Below are 16,280 nucleotides of genomic sequence, written 5' to 3'. Positions count from 1 at the left end.
CCTTCCTTCCTTCCTTCCTTCCTTCCTTCCTTCCCTCCTTCTGGGAGCACTGGCTTGGGGCCGGCCCTGTGTTGGGCCCCGGGGTTGCCGTGGTGGATAGTCCACAATCTCATGGGGCTTCTCAGAAATTTAGGGAGACAGACAGTGACCCCGGAAACAAACCAGTGCCTGAGGTAATGACAGATCATGGTAAGAGCCACAGAGGAAACAGCCGAGGGGCAGGCATGAACTCTGAGAGGGAGTGACCTCAGTTTGGGCGACCTGGAGAGGCTTCTCAGAGAAGGGGACAGCTCAGCAGAGACGTGTAAGAGGGGAGGGGATGCAGGGCGAAGAGGGAGGGCTCACGCTGATGGGGGCTGGCAAGGGGCCCCTCCACTGTCATCCTCACGGAGTGTCTTCTCCCTGGAGTTAACAAGTTCAGACAGGCCGAGGGACACGGCTGGCCTTGGGGCATGCCACCATTCAGTCCCGCAACTGTCCCGACCCCCTGCTGTGCCGGGCATGGGAGGAGTCAGCCTGGGGAGAATCAAGGAGGCCCAGAGAGACAACGAATGCCCCCGCCTTGCGGGGCGCAGGGGCCGGGGGCTTCGAAGGGGGTGTAACAGCGGCTGACCAGTCGCCATTCATTCACTCACGAAACAGACATTTACTGAGTCCATGTGGCAGGCCCTGGGCCCACCCAGGGGACAGAATGCTGAATATGGTGGTGAAACGGGCCCCGCGCTTGGGACCCAGGTGGTAAACTGGTAGTTATACCACAGCGCGATCAGAATACACCCCAGGGTGGCGAGAATAGAAAGGTCCAGCTCTAGACTCAGTGTCTGGCCCCTGCCAGCTCCGGCTCCACCTTCCTCTGGATGCCCAGGGCCCAGGCCAACTACTCTTGGGCCTGGCACCCCCCCAAGAAAATGCCCACGGCTAGGTCCACACAGACATGGCCCCGCCATGCCCAGACACTGCCCGCACACAGCCGAACGCCACCCACAGGCAGCCCACAGATGCCAGGGCTGGACCCCACGCTGTGGGTAAATATCCCAGTTGCCCCCCAACAGGGGGGTTTCTTGTCTGTCTCCCTCCTCCTCAGACTAAGGGCCCCTCACGGGTAGGCAGGGAGGGAGGGGTCTGACTCATCCTCTGGGCGGGCGGCAGAGTGTGGGTTCACGAAACGCCTAGTGAATGAATGAAGGATGATGAGTGAATGATAATGGACGGTAAATGAATGAATAATCAGTAAAAAATGAGTGAGTGTGAATGAATGAATGGTGACGGATGGATGGACGCACGCTCACAGTGAGGGCGTCTCCCTCCTCGGCCTCTGCCCCCAGTCCTGGGCCCTCGCTCCCCCAGCAGGAGGCACTACCTGGGCGCCCGCGAACTCGGCTCTCCGACTCCCCTGCCACCGTCTCCCCTCGGCCGCTTGGAGGGGCTATGCCGACCCCCTTCCCAAACACTCCCAGCGCGGTCTCACCTCGGGCCTTTTGTTCGTGCTGTCCCCACTGCTCCCGCAGATTTCGGCACCCCTCCCCGCCCGTGTCCCCGGAGCGGGGCTGCCCCGGCCCCTCCTCCTGGCCGTCCCGTGCTCCCCACCCAGCGACGTGACCTCCTGAAGCTTCGCCACACCTGACTCCTCACTTCCGGACGTGCTTGTCCGCGGTCGGGCTCCCGCATCAGACTGTGAGCTCCCTGAGGGTGGGGGCGGGGTGGGCCTCAATGTCTGCTGTGCTGTCCCCCAACCTCAGTGCTCATCACTTGTGGGATGAGTAATTGGAGACGCAGTACCCGTGGGGCGCAGAGCTGCGGAGCAGGGCACAGAGTCGCCCGGCAGAGTGACCGGCCGGAGAGGGACCCTGCTCCCCAGCGGCGGAGCCCACTGCAGGGGAGCTGTCTTTAACAGTAATCTCATTTCTGGATCTTTCTGCTGAGGACAAGGAAACAGCAATTCTAAGTCAGCAGCAGAGCCCAGCGAGGCAGGAGAAGGCACAGAGAAGTGACAGCTGCTCCCCAGCTGCTTCTTAGCCAAGTGCCCAGAGTACTATGGGGACCATGTGGGGACCCCCAAGCCTGAGTCGGAGCCCTGTCTGTCCCCAGGGCCTAGCACGACGCTGCAGGAGTTCCCATTGCCCCAGAGTAAAGGTGATCCCTCAGGCCTCAACTCTTAAGAACACGGGACTCCTGCCTCGTCGGCCAGCCTCCAAACCCTCAGACATGCCAGGCCCCCCTCCTACCCCAGGACCTTTGCACCTGCTGGTCTCTCTGCCTGAAATGCTCTTCTGCGTCTTCTCGCGGGGCTGACGCCTGCTCCTCCTCCGGGTTCACGATAACGTCACTTCCTCAGGAAGCCCTCCGTGATGCCCCACCCCCTGACTTCACGGCACTTCTAATGTTTGTTATTAGTTCCAGGTCCCTCATTCCCACTAGGCTGTCGGTCCCAGTGGACAAGAATTCTGTGGCTTCCTGCTCTGTCCTTGACATATAACCAGGCGGGGTATATACTAGGTGGTCCGCAAAGAGTGTGGAGTGAATGAATGAACACGTGAATGAGTGACTGTTTGAAAGCAGGTGGGAGGGGGAGAGGGAGGAATCTGACCGCGAGGCCAGGGCTCCAGTTGGGCTCCCCTCCCAGGGTGCTGGCCCTTTAAAAGGGGGGCAAAGGCCAAGGGCAGGGAGCTGGCCAGCCCAAGATGGAGATGATCTAGTGCGAGAGTGCCTTGCCCTTCATGTGACTCTAGGTGGAAAATGTGAACTTTGCAAATGTCAGGGAAAGGCGGGATTCCCAGCCGGGGACCCTGTGGGGCCGATGAGCACTGCAGTTCCCGCCTGCCCTAACGGGGCCGGCCTGGGCGGCGGGAGATTTACGCTGCCTGCTGGGGCCCATGCAAAGCCTAAGGCGGGAGCACCTAGAGAACAGACTGGTAAGGCCCCAAAACCTATGCCTCCCCCAGGAGGGCGTGGGGCCACGGTGGGCGCACCTGGGGGACAGCACTGTGGGCAGGTGGTGGCTGCAGGGGGGTGGCTAGAGGAACCCCCTTTACTGGACCCTTAGAGGCGTGAACCCTCCTCCTCCTCCCACTGGGACAGGCCCTGTCCCTGCCACCTGACTACAGAGTCACCCAGACAACCCTACGGGGGAGGGGGCATTAGCTCCATGCTACAGATGGGGAAACTGAGCCTCAGGTAACACGCCCAGGGTGACGTGGCTCGAGGGGCCACTGGATTCGAACCTGGTTCTCTCTGGCGTTCCTGGCAGCCTCCTTGCCCTGCCCTCCCCGCCACCCCCGGCCTTCAGGAGAGACCACATTTAGGACGGGTCACAGCACAGCCCAATCGGAAAGCCTTCGACGAGCATTTAGGCAGCTCTTCAGGGGCCGCGGGCATTTACAGCTGTTCCCTCCGCTGGAACGCCCTTCCCAGCACGCCCAGGGACCAGCCTGCTCTGTGGCCTGCCGTCTGTCCTGTGCCCAGCAGGGAACTCTGTCTCTACAGTGGAGGTAGTCTTTGCAAATCACCTTTGACACAGTGCTATGTCCTATGTCATGGGGATGTGTCAGGAGCTGTCAGGCTCCCACTTGCATCTGTGTGTGGGGCGTGCGTGTGCATGCGCCTGTGGCCTATGGGCGTGGAGGAGTATGTGAGTAGCAGGTACGTGTGCGTGTGTGTGACATGTGTGGCATGTGTGGCGTGTGTGTGCGTGTGGCAGAACCTGGGCTGACGTGGCGTAGAACTTTCCTGAAAGCTGTGGAGACCTGGAAGACGGGGTTCAGAGGCAGCCTGGCAGCAGGCAGCCTTGGCTGAGCTGGGGGAGGACCAGCCCCGGAGCTGCTGGGGAGGGAGGCTCAGAGGCAGCCTGGCAGCAGGCAGCCTTGGCTGAGGACCAGCCCCGGAGCTGCTGGGGAGGGAGGTTCACGTGGGCCCCGGAGCCCCCGTCAGCTGTAGGCTCGGCCCGGCCTGGCTGGGGGCCTGCAGGGCTCACGGCTCACTCTGGGGTAGGGAGACACAGAGGGTGGGAGCCCTGAGTGTGAGGGCGCAAAGCATGACAGATGTTCTTGGCCTTGATCCTGGTAGAGGGTGGGAGCCCTGAGTGTGAGGGCGCAAAGCCAGAGACTGGCCTATCAGGTATAGTCCCCAAGGGGCACAGGGAGGGGTGCTGTGGGACCCCCGGATTGTGGCCCACAGCGTGGCTCTGGACGGCAGCCTGGAAGCCAGGCCCCCGGGCTCTCCAGCTTTGTCCTCCTGCAGCCTGAAGTCCTGTCCCTCAGCAGGGGGCAGGGGCCTGGGTCGGTCCTGGGGACAGTGATAACCCCAATCCCCAGCCACGGGGTTCTTACGTCCCTCAGGAACAGAGGCTGACTGAGGGCACAGACTTGGTCTGCCAGTTCCCTTGGCTTCTTGCACAGTAAGTGCTGGGTCAAGGCTTGTGTGAGTAGAACGGATGCCCAGCCCTGTGCCCCGAGATGTGTGCAGGACCTCCCCTGTATGCAAAGTCACCGCAGGTTAAAGGCTGCTACCCCTATTCCCTGATGAGGACATGGGGCTCAGGGGTGGGTGACTGACCCAGGCTCTAAGGACTTGTAGGTGCCAGCACTTGGCTGCCTGGCACGGGGTTCCCATGGGAGAGCTGGGAAGGGGCACATGCACAAGTCTGCAGTGTTCACCTGCACAAGAGCGGGGACACCTGGGCTTCCGGGGTTCCTGCAAGTGAGTAGCAGAGAGGTACAGGCTTAGGTCCCAAGCAGGGATGCTTTGGCCTGGTGGCGGGCAGAGGGCAGGCAGGGCAGCCTGCCAATGGCGGCCCCTAAATAATAGAGACTGACCAGCTCGTCTGCTCCCTGTCCCAGCCAAGGGACCGGCTCCGGCTTCATAACGTGTGATCGATGGGCCTAATATGGGACAGGAGACGCCGGGCTGGCAGTCCTAGCCTGGCCTGCCGGCTGCCATTTGCCCATATATTTATTTATTTATGCATTCTCCTCCATGGCAAAAGCCCAAAGACAATAAAAGAAATTGAATTGCATATCAGATGGGACATCAGAGGGAGATACAGCCATAAATCGCATCGTATTTATTCCATAAATATCTGTGCATCCCGAATAGCCAGGGCCTGTTATGAGGTCCTAATCAGGAATCTGGTCCCGTGATGCTGGCTGCCAGCCCCTCCCCCATTAGACAAACAGGCTGGGTCCCCCAAATAAATAACCACTTCCTCAGGCCACCTGTCCCCACAGAGGCAGGCATCTGCTCACCCAGGCTGTCGCTGCCCAAAGTAAAGGGCGGGGTCCGCAGGAAAGGGCAGGAGGGGGCTGGCATCGCAGGGTGCTCGGGCCGGGATGCAGTGAGCCCAGGGAGGGAAGTGAGTTTCTCCAGCCCCTCCGCCCGCCCTGCCCACCTACCTCGCTGGAACCTGGCTGGAGACACCATTCTCTCTCTCGACCTTTCATTTTTTTTCAAGATATAATTTACATTCAGTGAAATGCACAAGTAAGGATGAAGTTTGATAAATTTTTTACATGCATGTCTATGCACAGGTAAAAACGCCACCAGGATCGAGGCCAAGAACATCTGTCACGCCGGAAAGTTCTCTCGTTGGCGCCGCCTCTCCAGGGGAAGCCCCCTTCTGTCACTGTGGATCTCTTTGCAGGTTCTGGGACGTCAGGAAAATGCAATTATGTGACACGTAACGTTCGTGTCTGTTACCTTGTTCGTTTGGCGTGAACGTAGCTGAGATCCATCCCCGTGTCGTTGCGTGTATCAGGGGCTTCTTCTTTTCACCGCTGTGTCATATTCCATTGTGGGAATGTAGCACAATACGTTCATCCAATCCCTGTGGCCGGACATCGGCACTGTTGCTAGTCTAGGGCTATCGTGAATAAAGCCTCCCTGAACGTTCTTGTGTGTGTCTTTTTGTGAATATAAGCAGGCGTTTCTCTCAGGTATATATATGGCTGGGGTGGACTCGTTGGGTCGTAGAGTAGATGTATGTTTAACTTTACCAGAAACTTCCAGGCATGTCTTCAAAACGACCATGCCGTTTTATGCGTCCACCTCATCGTGTGAGAGTTCCGGCTGCTCCAGGTGCATGTCAACACTTGGTTTTATCTGTCCTTGATTTTAGCCATTTTGGTGGCCGTGTACTGAGATCTCTGTATGGTTTTAATTTGAGTTTCCACCACCAGCTCTTACCTAAATAACTACATTGGCCACACACCTGGGGTATCTGGCTGGCCTTGCCGCTGGGTTAAGTCCTTCCTCTTCTCGAAACCCTCCGAGAGCCCCTGGCTCACGAAAAGCACAAGCTGAGGTCCTCATGGGCCCCGCTGTCCTCTGGCCTCCCCTGCTGCTCTCCCCCTGCTCCCTGCTCCCCTGGGTGCTCCCCCCTTCTCCGGTCACTGCTCAGATGTCCCCTTTCCAGGGCCGCCTGCCCCAAGCCCACTGCCCCTTCCTTCCCTGCTTCGTCTTTCTCCCCAGCACTTTCTGTCCCCCGACCCCTGACGTCAGCTCTCCCAAGGCAAGACCTGTATTTCGTTCACGGTCGCACTCTGGGGCCACATCAATGCCCGGCCAGAACACTGGCTCAGCCGATACTGGTCGAAGGACCGAAATGAGCCATCGGTGGGTAACCCAGCATTGCGACAGAGCCGCTTTTTAACACGGAGGGGAAATTCGTGTAAAAGTAACCATTTTAAAGCGTACGCCTCTGCGGCCACCACCCACCCTGTCCAGTTCCAGCAGCCGCCGTTTTGATGGGGCCTCATCAACCTCTGATGTGAACTTAATACTCACGCTTCCTTATTTTAACAACTAAATGTCTCTGAGCCTCTTTCCGGCTTCCAGCCCTGGGTCTGGCCATGTCCTTGAGCTTCTCTCCTACCGCAGACCTCCAAAATGTCCCACCTCGATGGTCGATTGACGGGGGCTCCCACCCAAGCTGAATGCCCAACGTCCCCTCCCCATGGGGCCTCCCAGGGAGAGACCAGGGGAAGGGAAATGATGCTCTGGGCCCCCCGCCCTTCCCTATCGGCCATCGTGCCTGAGCCCACAGTTCCCCTGGAGATGGGACAGTCCTGGGCAGACCTCGGCTCTGCTGTCCCACGGCCCCGCCCGTCCCCTCGTGCCCCCTGCTCACCCCCTTCGACCTGCAAGAATCTTTCCTCTCCTTTGGCTATAACTGGGGGAGGTGGGACGACCCGATTTATATGGCAACAAATAAAGAGCTGCCATGATTAAGGCGAAGGGAGAGAGTTGAAAGGAGGAAAAATACCTTGGGTAATGCCATCTCCTGCGTCTTTATATTCTGAAATGGATCGTTCTGGACGCGGGCAGAAGGCCTGATTTAATATCCTCATGGAAAATGCTGCACCTGATCCAATTACCACGGGAATTTTGATACAGTCAGCAGTCAAGATGAAAGATTCAGAAGCGCTCAGTGCGGGAGTAAACACAGAGACTGAATTACCCCGACTCCTCTGGGGGACTTAAGCGGCTCGGGTCGCTGCGAGGGCACCTCGGGCCTTGCCGGACGGCCCGATAGGCCAGTTGGCCATAGCCGGCCCGTGAGGCCACACTTCTCTGCACCTCAGGCCGGTGGAAGGCCCTGGAGTGGCAGGCCAGGGACTCCCCGTGGAGAGGCATCCACATACGGTGTCAGCGGTCCAGCTTGGCTCTGGAGGTCCTCCTTGATGCCCGGTCCCGCCCCATCACCTTGCCGAACCCCGTCCAAGTTGCCTCCTAAACAGCTCTCCATGTGCCCCCCTGGCTCAGTCTGCAGGCCCCAGGCTAGCCCGGGCTCTAGCCGCCTCACCTGGACACCTGCCCAGCCTCTGTCCGGCCTTCCTGTCGCATCCTGCTGCCCTCCTGCGATGGATGGTTACTAACGCTTTAACCACGTGTCTCTACCGTGCTCAGAACGCTCCTGTCACCTCCAGCTGTTCATCAGAGAAAGTTCAAAGTCAGGATACACCTCCCTGTGCTGCCCATGCCGGTCCCTGCACCCATCCGACCTCTGCCATCCCCAGACCAGCCCAGGTCGCCCTGCTCTGTGCACTCTGAGCCCTTCCCTGCCTTTCGCCTGCAAAACACTAGCCGCGGCTATCTATAAGTACCAAGCTACCCAAGTACTGTCTGTTCAAAGTCCATCTCCCCAGCCGGACTTGGCTGCACAGATGTTGGAAGGGCCAGAAGCTGCCGAGTCTCTGACTCGCGCTGACCATGCGGCCTTGGGCGAAGTTCTGGGTGTCCTGAGCCTCGGTGGACTGATCTGCACAATGGGACAGTGATGCCCACTTCTCAGAGACGGTAGGAAGATCTTGCAAGATGCTGAGGGAGAGCACAGGTTGTTCCACAGCCAGACGCTTCGGGACCAGTTCCCGGCGCGGCCACTCGGCAGCTCCGCGTCTCAGTTTTCCCACCTGTGAAATGGGTCACCGTCCGATTCCGCGAGTCCGCATCTGCACGCGTGGGGTGTAACGGGTGCCACAGCACAGCTTGTTCAGTGCGCCGCGCACACGTCCCAGACATCGCCGGAGCTCGACACATCTCCCCCCGCCCCTTGAATGGGGGTGCCGACTAAAGGCCTGGGGCAGCCCCCACCGTGAGAGACCTTGATCCAAGATCAAGGCCTGGATCCAAGACCAGGGGTGTCCCACCAAAGCCAGACATCCGCCCATTCACCACAGACCCGTAACGACAGCCGAGTCTGTCACCTCCCATCCGGAGCTCACCTCCTGGGAAGGGACATGGCAGGCGGGGCACACGGGAGGATGAGTTTTGAAGGCGGGGAGGACCGTACCCTCGCAAGCGGGCTGACATTCCCCGGGGTGGCTTTCACGTGCAGAAAAGACTGCTCAGATCCTGACTTTGAGCGATTTCATTGGTGTTATGAATGTTACCCATTCAAAAACGCCATCCTTCCTTACGCTTCTAAGTTCACTTTACGTGACTTACCATTCTATTTCTATTTACGTGTTTATAAATTTAGCACGGCTGAACAATCCCTTAAGGGCCATTTGATTGCTGTTTGGTCCCATTTCCAAAACTAGTTAATCAGGCTCCTTTAAACATTTTAAACTGCAGAAGTGAATCGAATATATTCAGTTTTGTTTTTAAGTACTTCCGTGGTCTGACCGAGAAAGCGGCCTGTCTGTGGATCTAAGCCCATCATTTCTACGCCCAACACTCTGAACTTATGAACATGGTCAGTTCCAGCCCTGTTCACAGACTTCCTCAGAGTGCGACTTACAACCCCAAGTCGAAGTGAAGTGCTCAATTTCATATTTGAAATTTGAGTCACAAGACTGGACCGGTCCTTTAATCAGCCAAATTCTCCATACTTTACAAACACTTAAACTACCAACCTGCACACACTTAAGACACAGATGTTAATATTATTGTTTCAGTTCTCTTAAAGGTGTCTTCATTCCGAGCCTTCTTCGGGCTGAAAGACGCTAACCTAGCACGGAAACGATTTTGCCATGCCCAGAGATTTGGGGGTTACTTTCTCAGCTGACTGAATCCCTTAAGGACCAGTGTGGCCCAGCTGGGAGACCCACATCCCTACCTGCCATCTCATGGCTGTTAGAACCCCGGCTGGTCAGCCTGGGCTCTTCAGCCCCTCATTCTCCTGTCTGCTCACGCTAGTGGACCTCCCTCCCCCAGGCCCCCCCACACCCTAGTGGATTGGATTCAGCTAATCGGTTTACTGATTCACTCTGTCATTTTCCTGCTCTCAGAGCAGCCACTGTGAGGAAACTTAATGACAGGTGATTGGATTCCGTGTGTCTGCCAGGGCTTTTGTCACAGTTCTGAGGTCACCACAAGGATGGGAGGTGGGTAGAAGGCACGGCCACTGCCAGGAAGAGTCTCGGGGCGAGGGTGGCGGTGAGGAGCATGGCCTCTCCGCAGGCCACAGGGTGACATGGACGTTCCAGGCTCCCCACATCTCCCACCGGCTGCTGCCAGGAGTCACGCCAAGTTGGGCAGCTCGACGGCTGGCGGGCAGACCTTGGCCTTCCAATCCCGCGGGCCTGGAGGAGGGTCCCGCGGCCTCGTCCTCCCTGCTGGGTGCTGGGGAGCAGTCGCTCACTCTCTGAGCCTCTCCTGTCAAATCGGGCGGCGTGGCTGTGAGCACTGAGCAGGGCCTGGCATCCAAGGGGTTCTGCCCGAAGGCCAGTCCCCGTTCCTGTGGCCGCTCCCTCCTCAGCTCTGCCCGCAGCGGGCTGGGGAGGGGGCTCAGTGCCGGGGGGGGGGCTGTCCACAGAGTGTTTGCTCTCTCTCCTGTTCGATCGTCTCAACCACCCCATGAAGGCAGCAGCTAGTATCCAGTCCGTACCAAGGCTCAGGGAGGTTGAATCACTTGCCCAAAGTCACACAGCTTCGAAATGGTGGCGCTGGGTTGGTCTGACTCCTCAGCCTCCTCGTCTTGGCCCCTGTGCCGTCCTTCTCTGGGGCCCAGGGCCCGCCCTTCAGGCCTGGGCCTGACAAGGCAGCGGGCAGCAGGAGGAGGCAGCCGTGACCGAGCTTTCTCCGCCGTGGAGGATTCTGTCCCGCGTCCTCATCTCTCCCTCCTCGGTTATCTCGCGGCCGGGACCCTAAGAGCATCACATTGTCTTAGGGATGGCAGCCCGTCCCAGACGAAAGCGCAGCCCACAAACCCGAGCTGACAGCCCCGTGCAGGGGCGGCTGCCGGTCCCCTGGTCCCAGCGCGGGCCTCTCCTGGTAGGGGTGGGCAGGGACCCAGTGGTGGGTGGGAGTGGGCGGGGGTCTCCCCTCCAGCCTCCCCGTTCTTTCCGCCAGCCAGCAGTGGGCCGAGAAGGTTGTCTTGGTAACTCAGGCTGAGTCGTTAGTCGTCTTAGGGGGATGTTTTCCTCTGGGATGAAAGGTGCTGGGTGGCGGGGAGGGTGAGGGACGAGAGGGGAGGAGAGGCCGATAGCCCCTCCGTCTGTGGGGCTGCTAAGAACCAAGGATGCTTTTCTGCAGGAAACCTCGACTGCAGGCTGGAGAAATGGCTGGCGGGCGGGGAAGCCAGGCCCGGGCAGGGACGAGGGGCTCCCGGAAGCCTGGTCCCCGTGGGGAAGTCCTCGGGTCCCAAACGCCCTCCTGGCCTGGGCAGAGTCTCCTGAGGACCCAGTGTGGACAGAGGGGCTGAGGTTCCTAAGAGGCAGGCACAGTGGCCCAGTGGTGAGCTCAGCCCAGGCGGCCTGAGTGCCCGCTGCTCACGGGCCCGTTAGCCTTTTCCTCACCAATGCCAGGGAAGTGAGGGCGACGCCCTAGGGGCTGGATGAGATGCGAGATCTGGTCAACGGCTCCATCATGGGCGCCGTGAGGTGGCCTCGCCCCAGCCTGAGACGTCCACCCAGAGACCTGCGAGGGGCGGGAGGCAGACCAGCTTCTTCCCTCTCTTTCTTTCTTTCATTTTCTCCCCAGCTTCCAAAATCACAAAAGCATCTCCCTCGCACTCGGAAGGGGCTGGGGAAGAGCCTCGCCGTGTCAGCTCTCAGATGAGCCGTTCCCGCCTTGATCCATTATTCATTCGAGGCGTCCTTCCTTTAAGGATGTGGCCACACAGCCCAGGGAGGGGACAGGACTTGCCCTGGGCTGCCCAGCCAGGTCGGTCTTCTCCGGCAGATGTGAGTGGCCCGGGGAGGAGCAGGTCACCCCGTGCGTGGCTCTTTCCCCTGACGGCCCGTCACCTCTGCCCGCTGTGCAGAGGGAACGTTGAGTCCCCCGCGGGAGGGCGGCTTCGCGGTCAAACGTCCACAGTCTCTAACCCCGAGGGCTGCGTGGCCTACGCCACGTTTCTAGAAAGTGACTGCCCTCCAAGGCCCGAGAGTCAAGGGGCTTTGTGTTATGAGCAGGAGCCAAGGATGAGAGAGCAGCCAGGGTGAGGCTTCAGGCGGCGCCAGGCGCAGTCTGGTCCCGTGGGGCGCACTGGCGTGTAGATCACACCCTTGGCCTTGGTCCCGTCCCGAGACCGGGCCGGGCTTCCGTCACCGACCATCTATCCGCCAGTCACTGTAAACTCTTAGCAGCAAAGCCCGAGAAGCTGGCAGAGGGGCAACAGCACCAGTAAAGGGGACTCGAGGGGACCTGGCTGGGACACCAAAGTCTCCGCCACACTTGCTCTAAGTCACACACCTGGCAAGTGGCAGAGCCAGACACCAGGCCCCGGGCTCGCAACCACAGCCCCTCACGCCTCGCCCAGAGCTGGTGCTGTCTTCACTGCGAGCCCGGTTCCGTCTGTCCCCTGCCCTCTGTCCCCGTCTCTCTCTCTCTGTCCCCTGCCCTCTGCCGGCAAGCCAAGAGGCATCTGCTCGGTGCCGAAGTGACAGGAGCGCATGCCGCAGGCTTCCGTGACGCTGCGTCTCACGCTCTGACACGTGGTCACGCCACAGCACATACAGCACCGTGCCTCATGTGTCACCGATGCGACTGGACCCCTGGAGGGCACAGTGGGGGTGGCGTGGAGACAGAGGATCCCCGAGCACAGGGGCGCCGTGAGACACTCCCGAGTCGGGGCCCTTCACCTCGTGTGCAACGCGCACAAAGCGGGGAGCTGATTTCAAGAAAACGGTTCTGTAAACGATGTCGCAGAGGCCCACGGATCTGCAGGGAGACAGGAAAGGCAGACCCGGATCAAGCTCCCATTTGAGGGGTGAGGAAACAGAAGAGGGGGAGGGCAGAGGGCTGGGGACGCACTCCCGGGACAATCATTCCCACCGCGTCTGGAGCGTCAGCTCCCCACGCACGAGCCAGTGCGTCTACAGCACCTCTGCCTACAGCACCTCCGCCGCCATCCTCACGGCGCACTGGGAGGTGAGAGCCACCAAACCGCCTCTGGGCCCCCACTCCCCAGCCCTCTCGAGGTTGCACGTGGACAGGGGACTGGCTCTGCCCAGTGGAACACGACGGGGAGGGGCGTGGGCCACCTCTGGGCCGGAGCATTTAAGAGTGGGTGCAGGACCCTCCACGGGGCGGAGCTTCCGTTAGCCCAGCTCCTGGGGCCCGCGCGGGAAGGACGAGCTCTGTGAATGAAGAACAGTCCCTGCGCTTGAAGCCACAGTGGTTCTGGGCCTGTCCCCAGCCTGTCATGCTGGCAGGGCATTTTACGGATAAGCAAACAGGCTCGGAGGCACGAGGCCACTTGCCCAAGATCATACCGCCTAGAAGTGGGATGGCCGGGACTCAGATCCAATCCCGTCACCACCACCTCACACCAGCTCCTTTCTACCCCTAGGGACAAGTGGTTTTTTTCAAAGGACCAGTCTGTCAACAGGTCCAGTCCAGCCACATCCTAAGCGTCTCTCACCTCTGTCCGCTCAGCCTGACCCCTGGGCCTCGGGGCGGCTGTCCTGGTCTTACCCAGGGCTCCTCCTGCCCCTCCTGCTCCTTGAAAATTTGTTCTCCACACAAGAACCAGACCATCATCCCAAACGTGAGTCTGCTCGACAGAGCCTCTGTGCACACCGGCCCCTGCGGCCTCCACCTGACCTGTACCCCTCTCCGTTGGGGCCAGACGCTCCAGCCACAAAGCTTCTCTCGGTCCTTTGAAACACCAAACTCCTGCTGCAGGCTTCGCACAGGCTGTTCCCACTGCCTGGAACACTTGTCCCTGTGATTTCAGCCCGGCTCGCTCCCATGGCTCTTTCCGACCTCATCTCAGTTATCTAAGAGGCCTCTGCAGCGCTAAGCAGTAAGGTGGGGGATGCCCAGGAGCTGCAGGGTGTGTGTCTGTGTGTGTGTGTGTGTGTGTGTGTGTGTGTGTGTGTGTGTGTCTGTGTGTCTGTGTGTTCACCTTCCCTCACACCCCTCCCTAGATGCCTAGTCTCTTCCTAAGCCACATCCCTCCTGTACCAAGCCATGCCGCATTCGCTTGCTCGCTGTCCCTCTGCCCTACAGGAACACAGCTCCACGCAGGTGGGGGCTTTGCCTTATTACTTGTGTCCTTAGAGTCTAGCCCAGTGCCTGGCAAAAGGAGGCATTTAGTAAATAGTCGCCGATGAATAAAAAAAATGAATGAACGCTTTGCATTGATTCACACCGTAAGCGGCCCTGAGTCGGCGAAGATACATTCGAATTTCTCTGCCTGGCCCACCTGGGACACAGACCAAGTTGTTCCTCTCCTGGAGTCACACCCAAGCCAAGATTCTTCATGAACAAGTCACTGACCCTCATAGGGCAGCAGCATTGTGCCTCCTGCCCGGAGACCTGGCTGCACCTGGAGCCCTGTGCTCAGGGCCTGGGCTGTCTGAGGTTTATGAGCAGCCGGAGATATTTCCTTTCCAGCCGTCCTGCTAGCTGTGTGACCTTGGACAAGTCACTGGACGACTCAGTGCAAACCCCACTCCTCTCTTCTGTGAAATGGGTCTAAAACGGTACCCGCCTGCAAGGCTTCGGGGATGCACCGCAGGCCCCCAGCAGTGCCCACAGTTACTCCCCCAGCCTCCGGGCCTGATGGAGGGACCGTCATTTAAACAGCTGGCGATGTTTACACTCAGGAGATAGGGGTTGGGAGCGAAGCGGTTTAGAAGGCTGCTAGGGGCAGGGAACTCACACGGGTGAGCAGCTATGCTCTCCAAGAAAGGTTGCGCCTGTGCCGAGTCCCGTTAGCCGCCATGGACCTGATGCTCTGGTGCCTCAGTTTACCCCGAGTACCCACAGAACTAGGTTGCTCCTCTTCCCCATGGCACCACTGTTCGGACCTGGGGGGCTCAGACCTGGGCCGTGCTGGTGGGACCACTGGCTGCACCTGCACACACTTCCTCCTGCAGCACGAGTTCCCGACACCCGGATTGCAGACCACATGGGTCCGTGGTCTGTTAGGAACCGGGCCACACGGCCGGAGGTGAGCGGCAGGTGAGCGAGCGAAGCTTCATCTGTATCTGCAGCGGCTCCCAGCGCCAGCATCACTGCCTCAGCTCCGCCTCTGATCCTCACTTCCCAGCGCCAGCAGCACCGCCTCAGCTCCGCCTCTGATCCTCATGTATTAGATTCTCATAGGAGCACCGGTCCCTGGTGCCAAAAAGATTAGAGACCGCTGTCCTGCAGGGCCCTCCCAGCCGGAGGGCAAAACCACGTTGCCCCGTACGCGCTGTTGCAGGCAAGGGCTGCCGACAGCCTGGGAGCAGCGGGGGCTGGCAGAGACCTCAGGATGGCAGGTCTGGCTTCTGCACAAATGGGGAGTGGGCAGTGGACCTGGCAGTCCCCTCTGGTGGAGCCTCCAGCAGGCTGTGTGACCCGGGCAGCCCGAGGCACTGGCCAAGGCCCTGGCCCATCTGCTGAAATTTCAAAGGCAAATGTTCTGAGAAATAATGGGGCTTAATAAACCGGACGGATCAATATTTCATTGAAGGGAAGGGACAGAAAGACAGGGACAGAGGGAGAGGGACAGAGGGACAGAGGGAGAGACTCATACAGAGAGAGAGACAGAGAGAAACACACAGAGAAAGAGGGAAGGAGAGAGACAGACACACAGATAAATCCACAGCACAGACGCCCAGAAAGAGAAACAACAGAGAGACTGAGCCCCCATCCCAGAAACAGACATGCACAGAGAAAGACAGGGGCACAGGGCGACATCCAGAGAGTGGGGACTCCAGCAACGGAGGGGGCCGTGGGGAGAGAGACAGGAGGGGCCGGGACGAGAGCCGCGGGGGTCTGCGCCGTCTCAGGAAGCTCTGGAGGCTGCTGACAGCTCGGCTGCCGTCACCCACCGGGGTCTTGTCCTTGGCCCTCAAGCCTTCGGGCTGGGGAGCACACAGAATGTCTTCGATGCACAAATTTTAAAAATCTTTCATGAAGTCCAACTGGTCTACTTTTTCTTCTGTTGCCTGTGTCTTCGATGTTACAGCCAGGAAATCATTGCCAAGTCCAACGTCCTAATGGTTATGTCCTACGTTTTCTACTAAGAGTTTTCTAGTTTTAGGTCTTTGATACGTTTTAATTTTTGTAGATGGTGTTAAGAGTTCAACTCCATTTTTTTTTTTCCACAGGTGGACATCCAGTTTTCTCAGCTCCAGTTGTTGAAAAGACTGTCCTTTCCTCATTTAATGGACTTGGCATTTTTGTCGAAATTATTTGATTAAGTATGTGCTCTCTATTCTACCCCTCTGGCCTATGTGTGTCTTTACGCCAGTTTCGATTACTTCGAGGCATGTTTTGACATTATGAAATGCACATCCTCCAACTCTGTTCTTCTTTTCCAAGATGCTTTTGACTATTTGAGGTCCCTCGAGATTCCATGTGAATTTTAGGGTAGATTTTTCTATTTTCGGGGGGGGAAAACGAAACGT

This window comes from Pteropus alecto, unplaced genomic scaffold, assembly GCF_000325575.1.
Source record: "Pteropus alecto unplaced genomic scaffold, ASM32557v1 scaffold67, whole genome shotgun sequence".
Taxonomy (NCBI): Eukaryota; Metazoa; Chordata; class Mammalia; order Chiroptera; family Pteropodidae; genus Pteropus; species Pteropus alecto.
Note: the sequence above shows the minus strand (reverse complement) of the source record.